Source organism: Muntiacus reevesi, chromosome 16 (genome assembly GCF_963930625.1).
Source record: "Muntiacus reevesi chromosome 16, mMunRee1.1, whole genome shotgun sequence".
In the NCBI taxonomy this organism is placed as follows: Eukaryota; Metazoa; Chordata; class Mammalia; order Artiodactyla; family Cervidae; genus Muntiacus; species Muntiacus reevesi.
The window spans coordinates 26,420,878-26,447,372 of NC_089264.1; the positions used below are offsets into that span (position 1 = coordinate 26,420,878).

The window sequence follows — 26,495 nt, forward strand, 5'->3', positions numbered from 1 at the left end:
ACAACAAAGGAAACTATAAGTAAGGTGAAAAGACAGCCCTCAGATTGGGAGAAAATAATAGCAAATGAAGAAACAGAAAAAGGATTAATCTCAAAAATATACAAGCAACTCCTGAAGCTCAATTCCAGAAAAATAAATGACCCAATCAAAAAATGGGCCAAAGAACTAAACAGACATTTCTCCAAAGAAGACATACAGATGGCTAACAAACACATGAAAAGATGCTCAACATCACTCATTATCAGAGAAATGCAAATCAAAACCACAATGAGGTACCATTACACGCCAGTCAGGATGGCTGCTATCCAAAAGTCTACAAGCAATAAATGCTGGAGAGGGTGTGGAGAAAAGGGAACCCTCTTACACTGTTGGTGGGAATGCAAACTAGTACAGCCACTATGGAAAACAGTGTGGAGATTTCTTAAAAAATTGGAAATAGAACTGCCATATGACCCAGCAATACCACTTCTGGGCATACACACCAAGGAAACCAGATCTGAAAGAGACACGTGCACCCCAATGTTCATTGCAGCACTGTTTATAATAGCCAGGACATGGAAGCAGCCTAGATGCCCATCCGCAGATGAATGGATAAGGAAGCTGTGGTACATATACACCATGGAATATTACTCAGCCATTAAAAAGAATTCATTTGAATCAGTTCTAATGAGATGGACGAAACTGGAGCCCATTATACAGAGTGAAGTAAGCCAGAAAGATAAAGAACATTACAGCATACTAACACATATATACGGAATTTAGAAAGATGGTAACGATAACCCTATATGCAAAACAGAAAAAGAAACACAGAAGTACAGAACAGACTTTTGAACTCTGTGGGAGAAGGTGAGGGTGGGATGTTTCAAAAGAACAGCATGTATATTATCTATGGTGAATCAGATCACTAGCCCAGGTGGGATGCATGAGACGAGTGCTTGGGCCTGGTGCACTGGGAGGACCCAGAGGAGTCGGGTGGAGAGGGAGGTGGGAGGGGGGATCGGGATGGGGAATACGTGTAACTCAATGGCTGATTCGTGTCAATGTATGACAAAACCCACTGAAATGTTGTGAAGTAATTGGCCTCCAACTAATAAAATAAAATTAAAAAAAAAAAAAAAATTGAAGTCCAAATCATATTTGCAGCTAAGTCACATAGTAATTAAAACTTTCAATCAAAACCATTTCAATATATGCCTATTTATTATATGAGGTCTCTAATGCATATAGATATTGCTCATGATTCCAGGTTACAGGTGATATTTATGGCATACAAAACTCTGAAATATTATGTGCAATTTTCCTTTTTGATGTCCAGTGGCCCTATATGCATCTCAGCTAGCTGGGCTACCTCCAATGGCCAGTCTCAGGTAATGGGTGCAAAAGCAGAACCTGAGCCCAAGGAGAATAGTTCCTAGTGTTTTTAATTTCCAAATTTATGCTCTGAACTTAAGGTTTTAAGAGAGCTGTACTAGGTAAGGCTCAAATGTCTAAGCCCTAGAATCTCTACGATGACAATCATATCACAAAAATAGAGAAGAGGAGCAGCAGAGTCAGACTCCTACTTCCCTCATGACCACAAGAAGCAAAAATTCCAAGAACCCAGGAAGAAATGACAGAGTACTATATAAGGTATAGAGCTATGTGGGCTTCTGTTGAAGAGAGAAAGTTAACAACGCCGTGGACATGACTGAGTCTGCAGTGAGTGAGTGTCTGTGCTCCACCCAGGTCACAACCACTCATCGCAGGTTCCCAAGGAGAGATGTGGAGACAGGCCAGTTTCCCAGACCATTCCAGGAACATCTATACCAAATCACCAGTGCTAAGGATGATATTATTCAATATTATTCAAAAAAAGACTTCACATTTTGCAGAGAAGTGCAACAGTAAGAATATCTCTTACTGTTCACACAGTAGCACTGACATCTTCCTGAACCCTGAAAATTTGCTCAACCATATATGAACCACCCTTCCAGAACAAACGGCCCTATCTATTCAATACCTTGCTGCTGCTGTGCTGTGTTCAATTGTGTCCAACTCTTTGCAGCCCTATGGACTATAGCCTGCCAGGCTCCTCTGTCCATGGAATTTTCCAGGCAAGAATACTAGAGCGGGTTGCCATTTACTCCTCCAGGGGGTCTTACTGACCCAGGGACCAAAGTCACAGCTCTGTGTCTCACGCATGGCAGGCAGATTCTTTACCACTCACCACCTGGGAAGGCTTCAGTGTCTTGGGACCCTCTTAAATTCCAAAGTAGGGAATGGAAGCCTGGAAACCTGTGCTTACATGGATGTGCGGGTTTAAATCACTTTAAACCTCCCCTGAGCCTGATTCCATGTATCTTTACAAAATTAACTGTCTTTGGAAACAGAGCTGACAGCTTGACAATGGCATTTAGTGAGCAACAAACATGCCCCTCATATATGTAGGAAAGAAGAAAGTGTTAAAGAGAATTTTCTCTTTTGGGGGGGGAATAGTTATCCTTCAAAACTTTAAGTAGATAGAGATAATGACACTGGGAAAATGCGAGCTTATAACCTTCTTTTGAAGCTAGTGCTAAAGTGCTCTCTCAATTTTTAAGAGTATGATCCATCTAGACAGCTGTCTCCTTTGTGGGGTTCTTCCTTGCCTTAGGGTTTTCCACATGTATCATGGATGACAAAGTGGGTGCTCCTCTCATATCCCTTAGTCCACCCCTGAAGTCAGACTCTGTTTTGGTGAACTGATTTTACTCATACCTACAGCTTTCTGCTCCCCTTTCCTGAGGTCAGTCTTTGGCACTGGGACTGTGTTTGGCAGGAAGTTACACCACCCTGAGTGTCTATCGCCCAATGAATAGCAGTAGGTATACAGCTTCTTGCTTTCCTCCCTTGATTGCAATAATTCTACAAAATCTCTTCAAGGGTCCAGAGCAGGACTGAGCTCCAGCTCCCAACAGCAGTAATTCACTCATTAATGAAAGCTTAATGGTTGCCCTCCCTTTTGTTTCTTATTTGTTCATTCCTTCACTATCCAGATATATTTGTGTTAGTATTTGCTTTTGAGGGACTCAAACTAAGAAATAGGTAGTGTTAGTGGTAAAGAACCCACCTACCAATACAGGAGACATAAGACACAGGCTTGATCCCTGCATCCAGAAGATCCCCGGGGAAGAGAATGGCAACCCACTCCAGTATCCTTGCCTGGAGAATCCCATGGACAGAGGAGCTTGGAGGGCTGTTGTCCATGGGGTTGCAATGAGTGGGGCACGCCTGATGGGACTTAACACGCATGCAACTAAGAAGCGTACATTGTGGAGTCAATGTACTCACGTATCACAGTCCCTGATTACTTCAATTGTAAGAAATGCAATGTGCTAATACAAATTATCCCTAAAGCAAAATATAATTTTTATAGCTTCATCTTCATGGATTTGCTTTATTATGAGAAAAAGTCTTCCTGTTAACTTTGTAAGGAAATTACAGTGAATGTCAACTAAAGGAATTCTTTAAAAATTGGAATCTCAAATACAGATTAAGAGCAAACCGTTTGCCTGAGTACATCATTCTATAGTGTTTATACTTGTTTCGGTTCAGGTTTATCTCTAAGCTGGGTGCCTATCATTTTTTATAAACAGCCATCAAAATTGTCCTCTGGATTCCTTTATAGCACTCCAAAGATATGAAGTTCTCATCAGTGTAAAGCACAAGGGAATGTGAACTTGATTTTGCTGAGTTGAGAGATCTGTCCTTGGGAAATGTTTGTTGTGTTTAATTATGTACCTGTATGTCTTCATGAAGCACTCTCTCTGTGAAAGCGATATTGATCTACTTTCCCTTCCTATCTGGGCATTCTATTTCACAGATCATTGTAGACATGTCAGGCATTCCAAGAAATGTAAGTATAGAGAAAAGTATATTGGGCCAAAGGGGGAAAATAGAACTAGTTCCTGTTCTTATAGTTTTGCATTATTTTGTTGATCAAATATGATGAAGCAAGGGTGATTTTTCACATTGTACCCTCTGGAGTTCTTAGAGTCTGTAAGGTGAAATGAAAAAAAATCAAATGAAAGCAGATAGTGCATTTTTGGATCAATTTACCTAGCTCTACACCTGGGACCAGCTTGCCGTGGTTATGATGGACACGTGTCTGTTGGTTCTTTTTTGAATTCACCTTTGCTTATGGATCTGAGAAGGCACTTGTCATTCCAACCACATCTAATATCATTTATAGACAATAACAGAGAATAAAAGAAAAACAAATACTGAAATAGGAAGGCAGCTGGCATAATTCAAGGTGAATCTCACACCTGGGGACAGTCTGCCTTTATAAGAAGGTAGTGTAAACAATAGCTATAATTTGTGTCAGGGCACATTCTTGAGAGCTTTCAAATTGTCTGATGGCAAAAATGGGAATGATACTAATAAATATGATTAAGGTTTAACGGGAAAAAAACTGAGGGCAACTGGCTAGCTAAGACATTTAGTAATGGAATATGACACTGTTTGCTTCTAGGTCACTAGTTCCAATTCAGTCAAAATCAGAAGCAGCTGAAAGCTGTGATTATGTGATGTGTGCCTGGTGGCCTATGTGAAATAGTGTAATGGTCACAGTTCAGGGAAGATGTGCCCCCTGCAGCCATAAATATATTGAGTATCAGTTAAAGCTTTTCAACATTTTTAATCGTTCTGCATTATTATAAAAAGACCAAATATTGCTTAGGACTAGATTCTATCTTGATCTTTCCTACTGGAATCTCATCATTGTCAAAAGTGGCTGGCTCCTCAGAATGTGAGTAGTCCATCCTCCCTATCTACAGACACAGATACTGATCTCACAGATACAGAGAGACATCTGTACTATGCCATTTTCTACAAGGGATCTGGTCATCCATGGAGTTTGGTATTCATGGGATGGGGGAGGTGCTAGAAGTTTTGGAACTGATCCCCTGCAGATATCAAGGGATTATTGGAACAATCTTTTACCCTGGAGACTTTGAGAACTGACTGGTGACCTAAAAAGGTGCCATCAAACTCAAGAGAGAAAGATTGAGTCCCTGACCCAGGTCTAGTGTTTTTAAAGTTTTATTTTGATCATTTTTGACTGCATCACGTGACGTACAGCATCTCTGTTCCCCAACCAGGATGGAACCTATGCCCCTTGCAGTGGAAATACGGAGTCTTAACCACTGGACCACCAGGGAAGTCCCCCGGGTACAGTTTCTGCTTTAAAGTGTGGAAATCACTTTACATCCCTATGCCTCAGTTTCCTTACCTCTAAAGTGGAGATGACTAAAGAAATATTATACAGGGCTATTTGGAAAATTATATGAGTTAGTGTTTATAAAACTTCAGGCGTCACTGTCTTCTTGCCTACATGTGAGAAGTGGGATAGGATATTTTAAGAGCTTAGATACTAGTGTTGTACTTGGACTAACACAAATCAATTACCTTAGCTACAATGTTGAAGAGTATGTAAGGAGTGGAGAGAGAAGCTACATGTGTTCATATTCTTATTGCTCATTCCTGGAGTAAAGCAGACCCTGAGCCCTCTAGTGAAAGAGGAGGAATGAAACAGTGCTGCTCTCTAACCTCAAATAATCATGTCATCAGCTTCCTGAAGTTCCAAGGTAAAAGCATGTCTTTGGGTATTGTGAAATACAGCACCTAAAATGTGTATCTGCCACATTCATCTCTCTATCCTTGGAAGAATAGAGAAATGTACACTTCAGAGAAAGGAGTCTAAAAAGAAACTGATCCTGTCTGGGTGTTCCATTATTTATGAAAAAATTTAAAAAGTACCTCCATAAGATCTTCCAGACTGAAAATTTCATTTACATCCCAGAATAATGATGAAGGTTTTTTTGAGTCTTCACTTTCACTTTGCACTTTTCTGCATTGGAGAAAGAAATGGCAACCCACTCCAGTGTTCTTACCTGGAAAATCCCAGGGATGGGGTCACACAGAGTCAGACACGACTGGAGTGACTTAGCAGTAGCAGTAGTTTTTTCTTTAATAATAAAATTCATGGACTCAGTAACAGATCCAGATGAAGTGCTACATAATGGCAATATTATTTGAAAATGAGTACTTTTAGAAATCACAGAAGACTAAATGGGTTAAATTTACAAATATTTTAATACATTGGATTTATAAATATTTAAGTATATTGAATTTATAAATATTTGAATATTTGAATATATGACTTATGGGAAAAAGTTACATTCAAAGAGATTTCCTATAGGCAAAAGTTGAATCCTCCTGGTAGTAAAAGTTAACAGCAGTGACTAAGTTTTCAGATTATTTTATTATTTTACATATTATTTGATTGTTCCAATAGCTTTGGGAGTTAGGGCACTGTTATTGTTTTTTCTTCTCTGCTGTTGTTGCAAGCATGAGAAATTTTTGCCTCAGATAGTTTGTTTTGATTGTCCTTGGTCACATAGCTAGAAAGCAGAAAAGGCAGGAGATAAACCACAGGGCTTCACCTCTCTTGCTGGCTCACCATGCCACCACTAAGCAGTTAGGATTTCACTTTCCATTTTATTGGGCATTGAGTTAGATGTTTTATCCTGCAAATATCTCTCAGAAATTACAGTGCAAACTAAGACAGGGTCATTCAATTCAATGTATATAAATATATATATTAGGCTATTTCACAATGCAGTTTCTTTTTATAGTTTCAGGTACACAAGATGAGATCAACCTACAGTATACACTTGCCCTTGTAAATAACTGTTATTTAGCATTTCAACTACTGCTGTTCCTGCAGCAGGGATCTCAGGCTAAATATCTTCTGAATGGAAAACTGAGCTGACAAGGCTGTATACTAAAACAAACAAACTACTGAGCCAACTAGTAGATCTCCTTAACAAAATTGAAAGTTATTCCCACAATAGCTAAGCCCCTTTGGATTTAGAAAGATATGTGACTATTTTTAAGTTATTTGTATTTTGTACACAGATTTGAGAGACTGAATTTATTGTTGTTCAGTCGCTCAGTCATGTCTGACTCTTTGTGACCCCATGGATTGCTGCACACCAGGCTTCCCTGTCCTTCACTATCTCCCGGAGATGGTGGTCCATTGAGTCAGTGACGTCATCCAATCATCTCGTCCTCTGTCATCCCCTTCTCCTCCAACTTTCAATCTTTCCCAGCATCAGGGTCTTTTCTAATGATCCAGCTTTTGCATCAGGTGGCCAAAGTATTGGGGCTTCAGCTTCATCATGAGTCCTTCCAATGAATATTCAGGACTGATTTCCTTTAGGACAGACTGGTTTGATCTCCTTGCAGTCCAAGGGACTCTCAAGAGTCTTTTCCAATACCACAGTTCAAAAGCATTATTTCTTCGGCACTCAGCTTTCTTCACAGTCCAACTCTCACATCCATACATGACTACTGGAAAAGCCATAGCTTTGACTATATGGATCTTTGTTGAGAGACTGAATAGTAGGCTCAAATCTTGAAGGCTTTTTGCATGAGATCACATACAGACTGACATGATGTTGAAAGACGCCCTAGTGAAAAATCCATGGCTTACTTCATTCCCCTACATCTTCCAAAGTTATAAAAATGAATCAGCCTCTCTTCTTAAGAACTATTTGTGAATTCAACACTGAATAGTAAAGTAGAAAAATCTTGATAAATGTTTTAATGTTAGGATTGCATTTTACAATTGCTCAGATAGTTAAAAAAATATTTATCATGAAAATACAGAAAAAAAAGAAAATGGTTTATACATATGCCTTTCTTTCTAAGATATTTATTTCTCATTAATCTCACATCATCATCACTTACATCATTGTAGTGGCCTTCTAACAAATCAACCTCTTCTATTTTTGTGACTCTATAGTCTACTTTTGCTTTCTACTGTCTCTTTAATATGTGTATTCATTCTTTACTTTTTAAAAATATAAATACTTCAGTGATTTATCATCATAATAAGAGTAAAACCCTAACTACTTAACTATAGTTATAAGGCATTCCATGATCTGGTTCTAGCCTGGCATGACAGTTTTATTGCACACCACTGTCCTTTTTTTCATATTAAGCAACAATTGTAGTTTTTAGTTTGACAAACCAAGCAAAGTTTTTCCATGTTGGGGCCTGTGTACAAGTTATTTCCTCGTCAACTTTAATGTAGCTGGTTCAGTAATACTCTTTAGATTCCATCTCTGTTGGGTAATCTTTCGTGAGCTAGAGTAGATGGACATCTTTCCAACCACCATCCCCAAAATAAAAACAAAATAACCTTTTTTTCAGTGTTGCTTCGTGGACTTAGTTTCTACAATAATTTATCCTGGTCATACTCCCCACACCCAACTTTTTAATTTTCTTTTTTTGGCCACATCCTGCACCATGTGGAATCTTAATTCACCAACCAAGGTTCAAATGGGTGTCTCTTGCAGTGAGTCTTGACCACTGGACTACCAGGGATGTCCTCCCACATGCCAGTTTAAATAAAAAAACATTTTAACAGATTCTAATGAAATATTTGAACTCACTTATTAGAAAAAAAATACAGAAAAATACATTCAAATATTTGAATACTTTTTATTAAATATCCTTTTTATTGGACTCTCATTGTGGCTCAGTTGTAAAGGACCTGCCTGCCAATGCAGGAGACTCTGGTCCAACACCTGGGTTGAAAAGATCCCCTGGAGTAGGAAATGGCAATCTACTCCAGTGTTCTTGCTTGGAGAATTCCATGGATATAGGAGCCTGGTGGGCTACAGTCCATGTGATCGCAAAGAGTCAGGCGTGACTGAATGACTAACACTTGTACTTTCTATTCCATAGACATTTTTACTCACAATTTGACTTTTCCCTTCCAATTATACTGAGAGATAACTGACATACAGCACTGTATAAGTTTAAGGTGTATAGCATATGATTTGAGCGACATATATCATGAAATGATTATCATAGTAAGTTTAGTGAATTCCGTCATTTCATATACAAACAAAATTTAAAAAAAACAGAAATAATTTCTTTGTATTGAGAACTCTTAGGATTTAGCCTCTTAACAACTTTCATATATAAAATTCAGCAGTTGCTTATCATGTTGTATACATTACTGAATACATTCCCAGTATTTATCTTGTAACTGGGAGTTTGTCCTTTTGATTGTTTTTATCCAACTCCTTCTCCTTCCCCTGATACCTCTGGTAACCCCAGATCTGATCTTTTTTCCTGAGTGGGTTTTCTTGTGTGTGTAAAGTATAATTGACCTACAACATTATATTATTTCCTGGTATACAACCTATACATTTCAAAATGTTCACCAAAATAAGTCTACTACTTGTCACCATAAAAATATATTACAAAATTATTGACTATATTTTCCACACTGTATATTTTATATTCATGACTCAATTATGTTACAACTTTTAGTTTGTACTTTTTAATCTCCCTCACCTATTTCTTTCTTGTGCCCAGTCCTTTCCCTCTGGCAACCACCTGTAAGTTCTGTGTATAAATCTGTTTTTATTTTATTATGTTCATTTCTTTTGTATTTTAGACATCACATGTAAGTGAAATCATACAATATTTGCCTTTCTGTCTGACTTATTTCATGTATCATAATACCTTGTAGGTCCATCCATGTTGTCACAAGTGGCAAAATTCCACTCTTTCTTTCTTTTTTTTTTTTTTAGGACTGAGCAATACTCCATTGTATAAATGAACTATATCTTCTTTATCCATTCCTCTATCAATGAGCATTTAGGCTGTATCCATATCTGAACACTGTAAATAATGCTATATTGAACATAGAGGTGCATTTATCTTTTCTAGTTACTATTTTGGTTTCTTCATAAAAAATATCCAGAAGTGGAATTGCTGGATCTGCTGGATCATATGGTGGTTCTATTTTTCATTTTTTGAGAAACCTGTGTACTGCTTTCCACAGTGGCTATATCAATTTACATGCCTACTAACAGTGCATGAAGATTCCCTTTTATTCCCCACATTCTCACCAACACTTGTTATATATTGTCCTTTTGATAATAGCCATTTTTACAGGTGTGAGATGATATTTCATTGCAGTTTTGATTTGAAGTTACCTGATAATTAGATTTTCCTGGTGGCTCAGAGGTAAAGAATCCACTTGCGATGTAGGGGACCTAGGCCTGATCCCTGGGTTGGGGAGATCCCCTGAAGGAGGAAATGGCAACCCACTGTAGTATTCTTGCCATGGACAGAGGAGTCTGGTGGGCTATAGTCCACAGGGTCACAAAGAGCTGAACACGACTGAGCAACTAATGCTTTCTCTGATAATTAGTGATGTTGAGCATTTCTGCATGTGACTGCTGGCCATCTGTATTTCTTTTTTGGCAAAATGTCCATTCCCATCTTCTGCCCATTTTTTCACCAGGTTGCTTTTTGTTGTTGAGTTGTGTGAGATCTTTTTAAATTTTGGATATTAACCTCTCACTGGATATATCATTTGCAAATATATTCTTCCATTCAGTAGGGAGTTCCATCTACTGTTCAGAAGCTTTTTCGTTTTATGAAGTGCCATTTGTTACTTTTTGCTTTTGTTGCTTTTGTTGTTAATTTCAAAGAAATCATCACCAAACTTGTGTCAAGAAGTGTACTACCTATGCTTTCTTCTAAGACTTTTATGGTTCAGGTCTTATGTTCAAGTGTCTAACCCATCATGAGTTAATTTTTGTGTATGTTGTCAGATAGCTAAGTGCCAAAGAATTGATGTTTTTGAACTATGGTGTTGGAGAAGAGTCTTGAGAATCCCTTGGACTACAAGGAGATCCAACCAGTCAATCCTAAGGAAATCAGCCCTGAATATTCATTGGAAGGACTGATGCTGATGATGAAGCTGCCATACTTTGGCCACTGGATGTAAAGAACTGACTCATTGGAAAAGACCCTGATCCTGGGAAAGATTGAAGGAAGGAGAAGAAGGGGACAACAGAGGGTCAGATGGTTGGATGGCATCAGTGACTCAATGGACATGAGTTTGAGCAAGCTTCGGGAGTTGGTGATGGACAGGCAGTCCATGGGATCGCAAAGAGTTGGACACGACTGAGTGACTGAACTGAACTGTCAGAAAGTGTTCCAGTTGTATTCCTTTGTATGTGGCAGTCTAATTTTCTCAACACTATTTATTAAACAGACTGTGTTTTCCTCCTTGTATATCATTCCCTCTTTAGTCACAGATTAATTGGCCCGATATGTGGGTTTATTTCTGAGCTCTATATTCTGTTCTAATGATCTACATATCTGAATTTATACTAGTAGCATTCTGTTTTAATTACCTCATTGTATTATAGCTTAAAATCAGGGAGCATGATGTCTCTAGCTTTGCTCTTCTTTCACAAGATTTCTTTGGAAATTCATGGCCTTTAGTGGTCCTATACTAATTTTAGGACTTTTTGTTTTATTTCTATGAAAAATGCCATTGGAGTTTGAGAGAGATTGCATTGAATCTGTACTTTGCTTTGGGTAGTATGAAAATTTTAACAATATTAATACCTCCAATCCACAAGGCTGGAATTTCTTTCCATGTATTTGTGTGTTCAGTATCTTTCAATAGTGTCTTATATTTTTCAATATACATGTCTTTCATCTTCCTGGATAAATTTATTCATAGATTATTTTTTCTTTTTGATGTGTTTGTAAATGGGATTGTGTTCTTAAATTCTCTTATAGTTCATTACTAGTGTATTGAAATGCAAGTGATTTTTGCATAATGATTTTGTATACTGCAACTTTACTTAATTCATTCAGTAGGTCTAAAAATTTTATTGGCTGGGTCTTTAAGGTTTTATATCTTTAATATCATGTCATCTTCAAATAGTGACAGTTTTCAATTCTTTCTTCCCAATTTGGATGTCTTCTGTTTCTTTTTCTTGGCTATTTGCTCTGGTTAGGACTTCTAATAGTGTTTTGAATAAAAAGCCGAGAGTGAGAATTCTTAGGGGCTTCCCAGGTGGCACTGGTGGTAAAGAAGCTGGCTGTCAGTGTAGAAGAGTCTTAAGAGACGCAGGTTCGATCCCTGGGTCAGGAAGATCCCCTGGAGGAGGACATGGCACCCCACCCCAGTGTTCTTGCCTGGAGAATCCCAGGGACAGAGGAACCTGGTGGGCTACAGTCCATGGGTCACAAAGAGTTGGACACAACTGGAGCAATTCAGCATGCATGCAAGAACATCCTAATCTTGTTCTTGATCTTAGAGGAAAAGCTTTCAGTTTTTCACTGTTGACTATGATATTACCTGTGAGCTTGTCATATATGACCTTTATTATGTTGAGGTACATTTCCTCTATACCTGCTTTGTTGAGAAGTTTTTTTATCATTAAAAAATTGATGTTTAATTTTGTCAAACATAGTTTCCCACCTCTACTAAGATGATTATCTGATTTTTTTAATCCTTCATTTTGTTGCTGTGGCATATCACACTTACTGACCTATTGATGATAAAAACATCCTTACATCTTTGGGATAAATCCTGCTTGATCATGGTATATAATCTTTTTAACATATTGTTGAATTTGCTAATATTCTATTGAGGATGTTTACATCTATGATCATATTGCCTGTAATTTTCTCTTCTTGCGGCATTATGATCTGGTTTTAGTTTCAGAGTAATGATGGCCTTGTTAAATGAGTCTGGAAAATTTCCCTTCCCTTCTGTTTTTTGTTAAAATTTGAGAAGGATTAATCTTAATTCTTTTTAAAATTTTGGTAGAATTTATCGGGGAAGTTATCTGGCCCTGGACTTTTGTTTTTCTGGATGTTTTGATCAATGATTTAATCTCCTTCTAGTAATCTATAAGTAAAAGTTCAGATTTTTGACTTCCTCATGATTCCATCTTAGTGGGTTATATGTTTCTAAAAATTTATCTATTTCTTCTAGACTGTCCAATTTTTTTGTATATAGTTGTTCATAGTAAACTGTTATGATCGTTTGTATTTCTATGGTATCAATTGTAATATATCATCTTTAATTTCTGATTTTATATATTTGATTCATCTCTTTTTTTCTGATGATTCTAGATAAATATTTTTCAGTTGTATTTTTTAAAAGTGATAGAGTTGATAGGAGTTTTGTTTATTATTATCATCATCATGATAACATATATGTGTCCTGGGTTCCTGACACACGAGGCTTCTAAAATGCTTAAGATCCCCAGAAAGGATGAGGAGAGTCATTGTATATGCTAATCAGATGACTGGTGCTGGGAGGCCCACAGATAGCATCCTGATGCGGACTTGTCTCTAGAAAGACCAACATGGGATTAGAGGGTTGGAACTTTCAAAGCTAATTATTCATTTTCTCTAGGGAGGGGAAAGGGTCTGGAGACTAGCTTAGTCAGCAATGTCCAATAATTTAATCAATCGTGTCTACATAATAAAACCTCAATCAGTTCAGTTAAGTTCAGTCACTCAGTCATGTCTGACTCTTTGTGACCCCATGAATCGTAGCATGCCAGGCCTCTCTGTCCATCACCAACTCCCAGAGTTTACTCAAACTCATGTCCATCGAGTCGGTGATGCCATCCAGCCATCTCATCCTCTGTCATCCCCTTCTCCTCCTGCCACCAATCCCTCCCAGCATCAGGGTCTTTTCCAATGAGTCAACTCTTCACATGAGGTGGCCAAACTATTGGAGCTTCATCTTCAGCATCAGTCCTTCCAATGAACACCCAGGATGGATCTCTTTTAGGATGGACTGGTTGGATCTCCTTGTAGTCCAAGGGACTCTCAAGAGTCTTCTCCAACACCATAGTTCAAAAGCATCAATTCTTCGGCGCTCAGCTTTCTTAACAGTCCAACTCTCACATCCATACACGACTACTGGAAAAACCATAGCCTTGACTAGATGGACCTTTGTTGGCAAAGTAATGCCTTTGTCCTTTTTTTTTTTTTTTTTTTGGCAATTTTAAGCTTTTTTTTTATTTCATTTATTTTTATTAGTTGGAGGCTAATTACTTTACAATATTGTAGTGGTTTTTGCCATACATTGACATGAATCAGCCATGGATTTACATGTGTTCCCCATCCCGATCCCCCCTCCCACCTTCCTCTCCATCCCATCCCTCTGGGTCTTCCCAGTGCACCAGCCCTGAGCACTTGTCTCATGCATTCAACCTGGGCTGGTGATCTGTTTCACCCTTGATAGTATACTTGTTTCAATGCTGTTCTCTCAGAACATCCCACCCTCGCCTTCTCCCACAGAGTGTAAAAGTCTGTTCTGTACATCTGTGTCTCTTTTTCTGTTTTGCATATAGGGTTATCGTTACCATCTTTTTAAATTCCATATATATGCGTTAGTATACTGTATTGGTCTTTTCCTTTTTTGATGATCCAGCGGATTTGGCAATTTCATCTCTGGTTCCTCTGTCTTTTCTAAAACCAGCTGAACAGCTGGAAGTTCACAGTTCACATATTGCTGAAGCCTGGCTTGGAGAATTTTGAGCATTACATTACTAGCGTGTGAGATGAGTGCAATTGTGTGGTAGTTTCAGCATTCTTTGGCATTGGTTTTCTTTGGGATTGGAATGAAAACTGACTTTTTCCAGTCCTGTGGCCACCACTGAGTTTTCCAAATTTGCTGGCATATTGAGTGCAGCGCTTTCACAGCATCATCTTTCAGTATTTACTAGAGCTAATTAATGAATATAGTAAAGTTGCAGGATATAAAATTAACACACAGAAATCCCTTGCATTCCTATACACTAACAATGAAAAAACAGAAAGAGAAATTAAGGAAACAATACCATTCACCATTGCAACAAAAAGAATAAAATACTTAGGAGTATATCTACCTAAAGAAACAAAAGACCTATACATAGAAAACTATAAAACACTGATGAAAGAAATCAAAGAGGACACAAACAGTTGGAGAAACATACCGTGTTCATGGATTGGAAGAATCAATATTGTCAAAATGGCTATTCTACCCAAAGCAATCTATAGATTCAATGCAATCCCTATCAAGCTACCAATGGTATTTTTCACAGAACTAGAACAAATAATTTCACAATTTGTATGGAAATACAAAAAACCTCGAATAGCCAAAGTAATCTTGAGAAAGAAGAATGGAACTGGAGGAATCAACCGCCTGACTTCAGGCTCTACTACAAAGCCACAGTCATCAAGACAGTATGGTACTGGCACAAAGACAGAAATATAGATCAATGGAACAGAATAGAAAGCCCAGAGATAAATCCACGAACCTATGGACACCTTATCTTTGACAAAGGAGGCAAGGATATACAATGGAAAAAAGACAATCTCTTTAACAAGTGGTGCTGGGAAAACTGGTCAACCACTTGTAAAAGAATGAAACTAGAACACTTTCTAACACCATACACAAAAATAAACTCAAAATGGATTAAAGATCTAAATGTAAGACCAGAAACTATAAAACTAGAGGAGAACATAGGCAAAACACTCTCCGACATAAATCACAGCAAGATCTTCTATGACCCACCTCCCAGAATATTGGAAATAAAAGCAAAAATAAACAAATGGGACCTAATGAAACTTAAAAGCTTTTGCACAACAAAGGAAACTATAAGCAAGGTGAAAAGACAGCCCTCAGATTGGGAGAAAATAATAGCAAATGAGGAAACAGACAAAGGATTAATCTCAAAAATATACAAGCAACTCCTGAAGCTCAATTCCAGAAAAATAAATGACCCAACCAAAAAATGGGTCAAAGAACTAAACAGACATTTCTCCAAAGAAGATATACAGATGGCTAACAAACACATGAAAAGATGCTCAACATCACTCATTGTCAGAGAAATGCAAATCAAAACCACAATGAGGTACCATTACACGCCAGTCAGGATGACTGCTATCCAAAAGTCTACAAGCAATAAATGCTGGAGAGGGTGTGGAGAAAAGGGAACTTTCTTACACTGTTGGTGGGAATGCAAACTAGTACAGCCACTATGGAAAACAGTGTGGAGATTCCTTAAAAAACTGGAAATAGAACTGCCATATGACCCAGCAATCCCACTTCTGGGCATACACACTGAGGAAACCAGATCTGAAAGAGACACGTGCACCCCAATGTTCATCGCAGCACTGTTTATAATAGCCAGGACATGGAAACAACCTAGATGCCCATCAGCAGACAAATGGATAAGGAAGCTGTGGTACATATACACCATGGAATATTACTCAGCCATTAAAAAGAATTCATTTGAATCAGTTCTAATGAGATGGATGAAACTGGAGCCCATTATACAGAGTGAAGTAAGCCAGAAAGATAAAGACCATTACAGTATACTAACACATATATATGGAATTTAGAAAGATGGTAACGATAACCCTATATGCAAAACAGAAAAAGAGACACAGAAGTACAGAACAGACTTTTGAACTCTGTGGGAGAAGGTGAGGGTGGGATGTTTCGAAAGAACAGCATGTATATTATCTACGGTGAAACAGATCACCAGCCCAGGTGGGATGCATGAGTCAAGTGCTCGGGCCTGGTGCACTGGGAAGACCCAGAGGAGTCGGGTGGAGAGGGAGTTGGGAGGGGGGATCGGGATGGGGAATATGTGTAACTCCATGGCTGATTCATATCAATGTATGACAAAACCCACTGGAAAAAAAATAAAAAAAATAAAATAAAAAATAAAATTACACCGGAGGGGAAAAAAAAGATTGCTGGGAGAAATATCAATGACCTCAGATATGCAAGTCACACTACCCTTATGGGAGAAAGTGAAGAGGAATTAAAGAGACTCTTTATCGGGGAGTGTTTGGTGGGAGGATGCTACGTGTTGTCTCTCATGAGTCCTTTGTCCCTCTTCAAGCAGAGCAGCACACTACTCCCAGGGACTGAGGTCGTTGTGTGAGGTAGGCTTGGGTCTCCTTTAGTAAACATTCTCTTTGCGACAAAACTGCTTAGTCTCGCTCCCCTTTCTTGAGATATGGATTGTCTCCTGACCTTGTGACCACTATTATCCCTTGTTCCCTTGGTAACAGTTGCTGTACGCTTGTTTTTCTGATCTCTATCATTGTCAAAAGAAATTTTTTGTACCACAGCCTATATATACTCACAGAAAAATCATTAAAGCACATTTGCTCCATCAGAGCTTGGGTCTCCACGTCTGTTTTGTTTTTCTCCTTCTCTCTCTCCCTCTCTCCCTCTCCCTCTCTCTCCCTCCTTCTTTCTCCCCCCTCTCTCTCCCTCCCTCTCTCTATCTCCCTCTATCTCCCTCTTTCTGTCTCCCTGTCTCTCTCTCATCCCCCTCTGTCCCCCTGTCCCTCCCTCTCTCCCTCTCCCTGTCTCTTTCCCCCCCTCCCCCCAGCTGATTCTCTGGAGCGTGGAGACCTGTTGTTATGCTCACTTTCCTACACTCTCAAGAAGATGCTCTGTGCCTTCACCCCCGCGAGAGGGCACCTGGTTCCTTTGTGAGTGATGGAAGTCCTGTGTCAAGGACTTTATTGGTTTTCTGCATAAACCAGGGAATATCAGTCTCTTTCTCTTTTTTACTTTCTTATCATTGACTCTGGACCACCAGGTTCCGGTCCATTAAAGGACCCCAACACCTCTTGATGAAAATGAAAGAGGAGAGTGAAAAAGCTGGCTTAAAACTCAACATTCAAAAAACGAGTATCATGGTATCCAGTCCCACCACTTCATGGAAAATAGATGGGGAAACAATGGAAACAGTGAGAGACTTTATTTCTGGTGGCTCCAAAATCACTGCAGATGTTGAACTGCAGCCATGAAATTAAAAGGTGCTTGCTCCTTGGAAGAAAAGCTATGACAGACCTAGACAGTATATGAAAAAGCAGAGATATTACTTTGTCAACAAAGGTCCATTTAGTCAAAGCTATAGTTTTTCCATAGTCATGTATAGATGTGAAAATTGGACCATAAGGAAGCCGAGTGCCAAAGAATTGATGCTTTTGAACAGTGGTTTTGGAGAAAACTCTTGAGAGTCCCTTGGACAACAAGAAGATTCAATCAGTCAATCCTAAAGGAAATCAGTCCTGAATATTCATCAGAAGGACTGATGCTGATGATGAAGCTGCCATACTTTGGCCACTGGATGAAAAGAACTGACTCATTGGAAAAGAATTCTGGGAAAGATTGAAGGCAGGAGAAGAAGGAGATGACAGAGGATGGTATCACCAACTTGATGGACATGAGTTTGAGCAAGCTCCGGAAATTGGTGATAGACAGGGAAGCCTGTCATGCTGCAGTCCATGGGGTTGGAAATAGTTAGACACAAGCAAGTGAATGAACTGATTGAAATACACAAATGCATAACTGAATGACTGTGCTATGAACTTGAAACTAACACAACATAATAAATCAACTTTATTCCAAAGTAAAATAAAATAAAGAAACCTGACTACTGAAAAACAGTTACAGCTAACTAGAGAAATGACAATAACCTCTCTTGGGTAGTTTACTAAGCATGAATATCCTTCTTTATCCCTTTCTAAGGTATATGCTAGTGTTATTTGCTGAGACAGGGAAAGAAGAAAATGTGAGAGAACTTTCATGTGGGGTAGGAGAGGAGGTTTAATATATGAGAGAGAAACTTTGTAATGACTAAGTCTTCAGGGTGGTAATGAGAATTTTTTCAAATAAGAAATAATTATTGAAAAGTCATGGTTTCAGCCAGATATACCATTAAAATGCCCAGTCCCACATAGGAACATGTGTATTTCTGTGTATGTTTTGTATATGTGGTTAGCATAACTCCAACTGTGATGAAAACCAATTTTGTGCCATCCTATTTAGAAAGGCCATATTCCAAATAAGGATGATGTATATCCAATATAAATCCACAGTCATAATATAACTGCTTGTTTATTTCAATGAGCTTAATAACAGTAGCATATTTATTTGTTTTTTAACCATTAAACCATGCCAGATATTATATACACATAATTTTAAAAATTCATTACATAGAGATAGGCATCTTTTTCCAAGAATACCATGGAATCTTCAGTTATGAATTGTCCAATACCACTGAACACAAATTTAAAAGGAATTTAGAGTCTCAAAACTTAAAAGACATGTAAATACTGATAAAGTGTAAACTACAATTCTATTATGAGGGCACTTTGATTTCCCTTTAGTAGATTTTTCTCAGAGTCTTTCTCTCTTTCTTAAAAATGTCAAGTGTGCTACTAATTTATAGCAGCCCAACATGCAAAAGTAAATTTTGAGATGGAGATAATGAAGAAGCATAAAGTCAAGTAATAAATAAAATATGATAATCAATGGTGTCCATGAAAACACATTATTCTGAGATCTAACTTTTTGAAAAACTTAAAAAATCCAAGAAAAAGGAAAAAAATGATTAAGGCTGAGAGAAATGGGACTGCTAAATAAAAATATATAAATGAATAAAGAAAATAATTGAATAATGGGTGAAGTAATCAGTAAGAGCCTCAAACCATAAAAAAATATGAGAATTGTTATATGTGTGTGTATACATACACCCTATGTCTATAAGATTTATTTGATTTATACATTAATCTCCCAGGTATATTTGATTGTAGGATTGTAAGTTGAACACAAAGTCACCAGTGGAAGCAATATCTTAGATTTAATTATTTGTCTCTTCTAATAACATCCAATAAATACACAGAATAGAACACCTAGTTATTTAAATAACTTCGCAAAACACACAAATATCAAATAAATATAGGAAATATGTGATTAGTATTGCAGAGAAAACAACTTGGAATAAGACAGATGCTGGCATATGGTAGAATTGGAGAGTTACATATTTCACATCCAGAGGGATCCAAATAGGGAATGTGATTGCTGCTGGGATATGGATAAAAATGCAAATAGAGCCACTAGACTAAATCCTCAGAGTGAGATAAATACTCCAGAAGATACAGATGTCAATTTGAACAGTAATGGTGATTAGTGTGATTTGGTAATTGAAAAGAGACAGCAAAGCAGAATCTGAAATCTTCCACATTTAGGTTCTATGACATGTTGTTATTCGACTCAATTAAATTACTGAGATATAACTGAATATGTTTTATCATGAGGCAAGATTCATCTAAGCACATGCTAGTTAGTTAGTAATGAAATTCAGAGTTTTGTTAATGTAAATTGAGTTAATGGGAATCTGCAAACAATATTTGATCACAAGAGCACAGCTTTCTATTTTCTTAAGGAGGACATGACTTACAAGGGCATCCTACCTCACTGGTTAAACAACAGAATGAGTAGACAGACTGAAATCTAATTTTGAATAATGATTCATCTCACATTAGGCAAAGTAATTAAATTTGGTTCACTAGGGTATAAAATGGAACAAATAATACCCAAATACCTTGTGGAAATATTTTAATGAGAAACTCAAGAAGCATAAATAATCTAAAAAATATAGTTCTAGATAAATAAACAGTAATATTTTCAAATTCACCAGTCATATGCAAAATATATTGGTAGTTGGTGCTACATTATTAAGTTAGCAACATAAAATAGTGCAGGAATGCATAAAGATTGTCTTTATTTTCTAGATAAAATGACTATGAGGCAAAATTTAATTTATTCAAGGAATTTCAAATTTACAAAATTTAAGAAATAATTGCACTGATCCATAGAAATGGATCACCACAGTTCAAAAGCATCACTTCTTTGGTACTCAGCCTTCTTTTGAAAAACTGATCAATGGAAAAGAAAAGTGTACAGAAAAACAGCCATACATGTATAATTACTGAATGAAGTGAAATAAAGTGAAGCTACTCAGTCGTGTCCAACTCTTTGAGATTGCAAGGATTGTAGCCTACCAGCTCCTCCATTCATGGGATTTTCCAGGCAAGAATATTGGAGTGGGTTGCCATTTCCTTCTCCAGGAGATCTTCCCTGACCCAGGGATTGAACCTGGGTCTCCTGCATTATAGGCAGGCGCTTTACCATCTGAGCCACCAGGGAAGTAATACATCAAAATAATTACTGAAATAGAGTGAGGAAAGAATGGTCTTTTTGATAAATGATGCTGAATAATTAAAGATGAGCTCAATAAAGGACAGAAATGGTATAAACCTAACAGAAGCAGAAGATATTAAGAAGAGATGGCAAGAATACAAAAAAGAACTTCACGACCCAGATAATCATGAAGGTGTGATCACTCACACTCACCTAGAGCCAGACATCCTGGAATGTGAAGTCAAGTGGGCCTTAGGAAGCATCACTATGAACAAACCTAGTGGAGGTAATGGAATTCCAGTTGAGCTATTTTAAATCATAAAAGATGATGCTGTGAAAGTGCTCCTCTCAATATGCCAGCAAATTTGGAAAACTCAGCAGTGGACACAGGGCTGGAAAAGGTCGGTTTTCATTCCAATTCCAAAGAAAAGCAATGCCAAAGAATGCTCAAACTACCACACAATTGCACTCATCTCACACGCTAGTAAAGTAATGCTCAAAATTCTCCAAGCCAGGCTTCAACAATATGTGAACTGCGAATTTCCAGATGTTCAAGCTGGTTTTAGAAAAAGCAGAGGAACCAGAGATTAAATTCCCAACATCTGCTGGATCATTGAAAAAGCAAGAAAGTTCCAGAAAAACATCTATTTCTGCTTTGCTGACTATGCCAAAGCCTTTGACTGTGTGAATCACAATAAACTGTGGAAAAATCTGAAAGAGACGGGAAGAGTAGATCACCTGACCTGCCTCTTGAGAAACCTGTATACAGGTCAGGAAGCAACAGTCAGACTGGACATGGAACAACAAACTGGTTGCAAGTAGGAAAAGGAGTACATCAAGGCTGTATATTCTCACCCTGCTTATTTAACTTATATGCAGAGTACATCATGAGAAATGTTGGGCTGGAGGAAGCACAGCTGGAATCAAGATTGCCGGGAGAAATATCGATAACCTCAGATATGCAGATGACATCATCCTTATGGCAGAAAGTGAAGAGGAACTAAAGAGCCTCTTGATGAAAGTAAAAGAGGAGAGTGAAAAAGTTGGCTTAAAGCTCAACATTCAGAAAACTAAGATCATGGCATCTGGTCCCATCACTTCAGGGCAAATAGAAGGGGAAACAGTGTCTGACTTTTTTTTTCTGGGCTCCCAAATCACTGCAAATGGTGATTGCAGCCATGAAATTAAAAGACACTCCTTGGAAGGAAAGTTATGACCAACCTAGACAGAATATTAAAAAGCAGAGACATTGCTTTGCCAACAAAGTTCTGTCTAGTCAAGGCTATGGTTTTTCCAGTGGTCATGTATGGATGTGACAGTTGGACTATAAAGAAAGATGAGCGCCGAATAATTGATGCTTTTGCTTTTTCCATTTATTTTTATTAGTTTGAGGCTAATTACTTTACAATATTGTAGTGGTTTTTGCCCTACATTGACATGAATCAGCCATGGATTTACATGTGTTCCCCATCCCGATCCCCCCTCCCGCCTCCTTCCCCATCCCATCCCTCTGGGTCTTCCCAGTGCACCAGCCCTGAGCACTTGTCTCATGCATCCAACCTGGGCTGGTGATCTGTTTCACCTTTGATGGTATACTTGTTTCAATGCTGTTCTCTCTGAACATCCCACTCTCACCTTCTCCCACAGAGTCTAAAAGTCTGGACACAGACACACATGCCAGCAGAGAGACAAGATGAGATTCCAGGGAGAAGAAAGGACACTAACTAGCCCAGGAGAAGAAAACAACCCTGTGGATATCTTGATTTCAGACTTTCAGACTACAGATTCATGAAATAAATAAATTTCTGTTGTGTGTCACTCAATCTGTGATATTTTGTTATGGTAGACTTAAGAGATTAATACAATAACAATATCACCTATTGGCAAAAACAGCATCCTCATACACAGCTAATGTATAAACACCAAACTTGCTGTCACTTCAGGGCCTTTGCATAATAGTATGACTTGCTTCCTCACTCATAACAGGTCTTTGAACAGATATTACTCTCTTGTGACGTCTTTCCTGACCTCTCTACCTAATACCTTATCACTCTTACACACATTCTTTATTTTCTTTTCTTGCTTCATTCTGAGTAATTATTTATCACCCATATTTATTAGATATTTATTACACAACTCTCACATAGCTTACATGTAAGTCTCTTGAAGGGCTTAGATTTCATCTGCTGGTTTTTTCTTTTTTTATTCACCTTACTTGGAATACTGCCTGGTATGTAGTTGGCAGTCAGTAAAAACTTGCTTGAAGGGGATAAACAAATCACTTTTCTCTTAATTTTAATTATTAGGCTTCAATATTATTCTGTCATCAGTAACTTTCAGTAAATGGATAATTGTTAAGTGAGAATAATTTATGGGTTACCTAAATTATGAATAAAAGTGTGAGGAAGAATCCAGGATAGAAAGCATTTACTAATATTAATCAAATGGTTTGATTTAACACTTTTCATTTTAACAAATCACAATAATCTCTGTAGTGGTTTGGTATAAAATCACCATATCAAAGGGAAAAATCATTCCATTGTTTATTTCTTCTCAAAGTAGCTGTCTCTTATTATGTAATTTACAAATTGCTAAATATGTCTTTCAAAAAACAAGAATTGTTTAAGCAATGTATTTGGAGATCAATTATGCAAATTAAAATTTAATGTAATCAGTGGGACACATGAAATGCTGGAACAAAGTGATTTTTAGTGTTGGTCTCATTTCTGTCATGCACAATATTTTATTTTCCCACATATATAACTATAATTAATAATTATAATTATTTAGCATGATTTAGATACAATTTCCCCTCTATACAGTCAGGGCAAGTGTGAACTGAGTTATTCAACAGAAAATTACTTTCTCCAATTCTACATATTTTGTCCAAAACAAATCTTATTCCTACTGCAAATATATGTTCTGTTTATTTTCTTAAATGATACTATAAATTATGTTTTATTAACACAGATGCAAATTCTAAGTTTGGAATTAGAATTTCCCTTTTTTAAAGAGTCTGATTAAATGCTTTAGCCTAATCACTTGCTTCATGAGTTACTGTTCATAGATATTTCTCATTCATAGCTGACTGATTTGTTTCTTCATTATAAACACTCTACGATAAGCACTCAGACTGTCCTTTTTCCCCTTCATCAGAATTGGCCCACAACCTGCTTGAAAGCATTTCCACAGAGCTACAGATAAATATCAGCAGGTCACCTTCCACTGATTTATTATTTTTATTAGGATTTGAAATCATTACCATGGAAGAATGCATGCAAGTTACCTTGTTAAATCAAGATCAAAATTTAACTCAGTAAGGCACTCTTATGTGGTTCTAAACTTGTCATTTCAATCTGTTTTGTTTTTTTGCACTTAGATCTCTAACTCAGAGGCCTTTTATCTCTCTCTCTCTTTTTTTTTTTTGCTGTCCTTTGGGCACTCCACCAACTTCTCTTACTTCTGTGACTAGATTTTTTTTTTTTTTTTTTGGTTCTATTGTCTTTTGCATTTTGTTATTGTGGTTGGTCTTTCAGAATGTAAGACGGAACTATTCCATAAATGTTGGCTATTTTCAAGCTTCTATGCCAATATTTGGTGAATCACAATCTATTGAAAGTTCAGAAGAACAATAATCTGTAAAATTAAGTAACTAGTATTAGATATTTAGCATACGGCTCTATCACAGACAATGATCCTTATGTGAACATGATCATCTTTGTATTGCTCATGATGAAATCTCAGTGACTACCTCAATGCTTGTCACGTAGATAGTGCTCAATAAATGTTTCTAAATGGATACTGTTTGCTTGCTTTTATTTGACACTCACATAGCCTTATCTATTTAACTATTTCAAAGCCTTATCTATTTAACTCTATTTAAATCTCTGACTAAAATAATTTCAACTGAAATGTGTTCTTTGAATGCTTTTCTGGTCAGAGTATGGAGCTTTAAATAATGGGACTGTACAGTTTTATTTTCATTAAAATATATATTTTTTTCCTACAATATAATTCTTAGTAAACTAAGAGAAAAATCATCATTTCCTATTCGTCATTTCAACCTCTTACACAAGTGAAAATATAATTGTCAAAGAACTAATATTGACATTGGAGAGTATTATGAGAGAAAAAGTGAGTTAAAATTGCATGATGTTTACATGTACATGTAAAAAATCACTTGCAAATACTAAAGCCGAGAAAAGAGGCAACTTTCATTAACCTAAATGAAAAGATGCTTGCAAGGTCAAATTTTCAGTGATTTGTCCAATAGAATTCCCCTAGGTTCTTTTGGGAGAATTGACCTAGGCTGACACACAGGATTAAAAAGTACAGAATTTCTGTATCTATTTAACTACCCTGAGATATGCCAACTAAAAAGTGGCACTTGCTATCTGCCTCTGTAAAGATTAGGTCACTAGCTACTGCAGTCACTGACCTTCAAAAACACCCTGAAAGGAGTTCATAGTGGAGATCAGGAATGAGGCACTCTGTGCTCTGGGAAAAATGGGCAAAACTGTCTTCAGATAATTAGGTACTATCAGGAGATTTTACGAGCACAGTTCTTGCATTTCTTCATAGAACAGCACAAAAATCATTAACCGAGACATCTGCTCCTCCTGAAGAGAAGCAAGCCTCTGACAAAATGAATGTCTGACTGCATGTACCCCCATCCACTAAAATCATACATAATACTGACCTCTTCCCTACTTCTTTTTGGTGCAGTTTCTCAAAGCTGTTTGAATGATGCCTTTCAAGCTCTAGTCCTCATTTTGCCCCAGATAAAATACTTAACAACTCTCATGTTCTACTTTTCATTTTAGTTGACAAGTAGATGTATAAACTTTGCCAACAAAAGTCCATCTAGTCAAAGCTGTGGTTTTTCAAGTAATCATGTATAGATGTGAGAGTTGGACTATAAAGAAAGCTGAGTGCCGAAGAATTGATGCTTTTGAAATGTGGTGTTGGAGAAGACTTTTGAGAGTCCATTGGACTGCGAGGAGATCCAACTAGTCCATCCTAAAGGAAATCATTCCTGAATATTCATTGGAAAGACTTAGGCTGAAGCTGAAACTCCAATACTTTGGCCACCTGATGTGAAGAACTGACTCACTGAAAAAGACCCTGATGCTGGGAAAGACTGAAAGCAGTAGAAGAGGGCAACAGAGGATGAGATGGTTGGTTGGCATAACTGACTGAATGGACATGAGTTTGAGTAAGCTCCAGGAGTTGGTGATGAACAGAGAAGCCTGGTGTGCTACAGTCCATGGGGTTACAAAGAGTTGGACACAACTGAGCAACTGAACTGAACTGAACTGGAGTTGTATAAACAATATGAAATACTTTTCTTCTTTATGAAAATCATTTCAACACAAGAAGAAACAAAGAGCCCAAGAAAGGGCTTCAGAGAATTTGCACACTCCTTTTGCCCTTTTTAGTTAATTAAGTGACCTCAATAAAATGAAGGGCATCCATTTTTAAATCTCAGGATCTCTGAACAGTAGATTATATCTGAAAATCAAAATACAAAACACAATCTCTGCTGTCAAGGGAAAGGCAGATTCATGGGTTGATTAATTTAGCTTTATGTTTCATCTATTTCTATCATTAACTTTTTGTT

The 26,495-nt window shown here is 37.4% G+C and overlaps 1 non-coding gene across 1 annotated transcript; it reads right to left on the reverse strand.

Annotated features, from left to right (window-relative positions):
* Positions 1-20,808: 20,808 nt before the first annotated feature.
* TRNAY-AUA (transfer RNA tyrosine (anticodon AUA)) lies at positions 20,809-20,881 on the reverse strand. The gene has a single exon. It is a non-coding gene; the product is annotated as a tRNA-Tyr (tRNA).
* Positions 20,882-26,495: the final 5,614 nt, after the last annotated feature.